Below are 3,332 nucleotides of genomic sequence, written 5' to 3' on the forward strand. Positions count from 1 at the left end.
TTACATTGAGCCAATGGAGTTCACAGGCTGAGGGCCTTATACACACATGCACTTTAAAAAGCCAGTTGTGCTTTTGTTTAAACTGTAACTTATTTATTTTGTGTACAGTTACTCCCACAAGGAAGTGGACTTTTCTTTCTTACTGCCTCATTCAACATTAAATTTTTGAATTGCATGTTTTCTTGTGTGTTCTTGGTGGGTGAGAAACAATGGGCAATAACCAGAGAAATGGTGAGATCAAGTGATAGTTTTCTCGAGGTAGTTAACATACATTGAGAAACAGTCAGAAGGCCTTTCCTACCTACACTGTTGATTTATTAGCATACACCACAGGGGGGCGGCTGGCTCTCCCAACTGCTTTACAACTTCCTTTTAAGAAATTCTTTTAGGAGAGGAACTGAATAAGGCACTGACCTTTCAAATTAAAATGCGATTCTTCACTTCCCCTAGTCAAAAAACTCTAGTGAGAAAGGAATGGTGTGAGGTAGGTCAAAATGGGGACGAACACCAAGTCTTTTAAGTGACTGCCACTTCTTTAAAAAAAACAAAAGGGAAGCTTTATGTATTGCTAGATCACAATGAATAACTTAAATTGCAAGTTCAATTATTTTATTCATGCTTAAAGTAGCTGTAGGGGGAGCCCTCCTGATGAGGACGTTTGTACTGGAAGGAGGGTGGCTGCTGCACGGGCTCACCTGGTTAGCATGCAGTTGTAATACCTGGTGCAGGGAAAATCTGACAAGGTCCTGCTGATGATAGTCTTTTTGACCACAAGCTACTAGCCAAGTGACTTGGGACTAGACTTGCAAAAAAACCTGAGCTTGCTCTTACAGTCTGAGCTTATTACCAACTACCCCTTGGATTATTAATATAGCAGTAAACCCATTTGCCAAGGGTGGCTTTGTGTTTTCTTCTCCTCCTACCTTCTGAGTATCGCTTAGTGTCATATGCAGAGAGGACTTGGATGCTCCTTGCTGTGGTCCTGCACCTGCCCAAGCAAAGTCTCATCTGTGCTGTTCCTACTCACATGCACCGTCGGGAGATGTGTCACCCCCCCAGGCCTTTTCCCTGAGCACAGGCGATGTGTAGCTACTACAGCTATTTCCTACAAATAAGGAGCTTACTATTACACCAGGGCCACTGGAAAGACTCCATTCCAGTTTTGGTCTAGATGAAGAGCAGGCTTTGTGACCATCTTCTTTCATCTCTTCAACTACTTGAGTATGAGATGGTAGCTGCGTCCCAGCATCCATTGCCACAGCTGTGGCCCCACTGGCTGAAAAGATTCCTCCAAAGTGTGCGTGTGGGCCTGGAAAACTAGTCTCTGCCACAGTCAGAGGAGTTACTTGACCCATAGAAAGTGCAAGAGCACCAGCGTCTGCTTAAACTCACCCTACTTCTCACTCTCCGACACAGCATGTCCTTAGATGACCAAGTCAGAGACCTGACAGCATCTGATGAAAGACAGGTGAGGGAGAGAAGACCACAACTGCCAGCCTCATCATCTCAGGAAAGCAGCAGCACCTCAGAGGTGTGAGTCCCTGAACTCACTGGCCAGCAATGGTCACTGGACATAGGACAGCCTTTCTGCTACCAGCAGGGTGTGGAAACCCTTCTAGGACACCTGCCAGGACAGAAGGTCTAGGTTCTTAGGGGCAATCAATTAATACAAAAGAGTTACAGGAATATGTAGTCCTGTCATATGTAGCCCCGTGTACTAGGAGAGAAGGAGAAGAGGGATGAGGCTTGTCATTGTAAGAGCATTGCTTTATTGATTACAGAATTTACAAAACATCCATATTCTAAGATTAAACAGTACAGGGGGACAAAAAAATAAACCAAGAGACTGGCTATTTGCTTTCCAGTTGATCCATTCAAACTATTTCTTGAGCTTTTAATGTTGCAATCTCATATTTTTATAGCACAAAATTCCGTTCAATAGTCATTCTTATAAATTTCTCTTCCATAGAGGCGACATTGTCCATGCTTTATAATCAGTCCATTGTTTCCTTCCAGCCACTCAAAAGTGAATTTAAATCAAAATGCACCCTTTTCTGAAGACCATTATAAACCTTTAAGAGAACTTATGCTCGCTAGTGAACACAGGTTAAAAAGCTACTTCCCATTTAATCTGCTCCTTTGGCATAATAAAGAATGCTATGATAGAGTGAATGTCACTTATAATTTCACATTCTCATTTTAATGTAAGCTGCAATCTTAGCATCCCTTGGATGAAGCAAAAGGATGCAGCTTTAGAGCTCCACCATTTTAAGTTGAAATTCAGAAGTTGTAGTGCTATATGCAATCAAAATCTCTTATTGGCTGCTGCTTTTTTATCACAGATTGTGGCAAAGTTTTATAACAAAAAATTACATAACTGAATTTGATAGCAGCTCTTTCATGATCATAGATTAAAAAGGAAAGCTATTCTCTAATCATGCTGTTCAGAAATCTAGCTCAAGAGAGAATCTGTCACTGCGGCCTCTTGAAAATGGGATAATGGTTTTTTTTTCTTTTCTGTTTTAAATGCATTCTTCCAGGGTTATCATCAAACCATCACAGCCCATATGTCCTCCTGCGTAAACCTAAAGAGAAGTGTGCCATTGGAAACAGTCTTTTCTGCCGGAACTGTGGGTGGAGAAACTAGAGCAGGAAACAGGAAGCTGAGAGAGAAGAAACCACATAACCCAGCCCCTGAGTCTGTCTCTCTGCTTCTGTGCCTCCACCAGTCTGACCAGGAGAGCATCACCAGACTGGGAGCTGCTCTGATGGCTAAATCAGGGCTGTGCTCTGTGGCCTCTCTGGGGTGAGGGACAAAGTAAGAGCAGAGGCTGTTAATGGTGTGTAAGGCACACGTGTTTTGCAAGGTAGCATGACAGGGACGGTGGATTTTGCTAGCATTTCACTACCTCAGCAGCATTTCACACCAGAAGCAACCTCAGTGAAACCATCAGGAATACTCAGAGAAAAAGGTACTCCTTGGGGAGTGCAAATTCAGCATCACCTGGTCCCCATTTGCTCCTCTTCTAGGGAATTTTTACAGGTGATCATCCTTGCTGTGCACAGTGGGGCTGGGGTGGTTCAGGGCTGCACAGTGTTACCGTTAAGGAGAGGGGAGCTGTCGCTAGGTGACTGGACCATTTTGAAGAGCAGTCTGTGGGCTGCATGTGTTCCCCTGCAGCCACACACCCAGCTGCTTCATCCTGTTCCAGCTGGAGCCCGAACTGCAGCAGGGGACATGTCATTTTTTGGAAGGCTATTGGGAGAGTGACAGACCAGGGATTCGATCTTTCCAGCCGAGGCACTCACTCATCTCCACAGATCCCTCCCCG

Source organism: Pterocles gutturalis, unplaced genomic scaffold (genome assembly GCF_000699245.1).
Source record: "Pterocles gutturalis isolate BGI_N339 unplaced genomic scaffold, ASM69924v1 scaffold17574, whole genome shotgun sequence".
Classification (NCBI taxonomy): Eukaryota; Metazoa; Chordata; class Aves; order Pterocliformes; family Pteroclidae; genus Pterocles; species Pterocles gutturalis.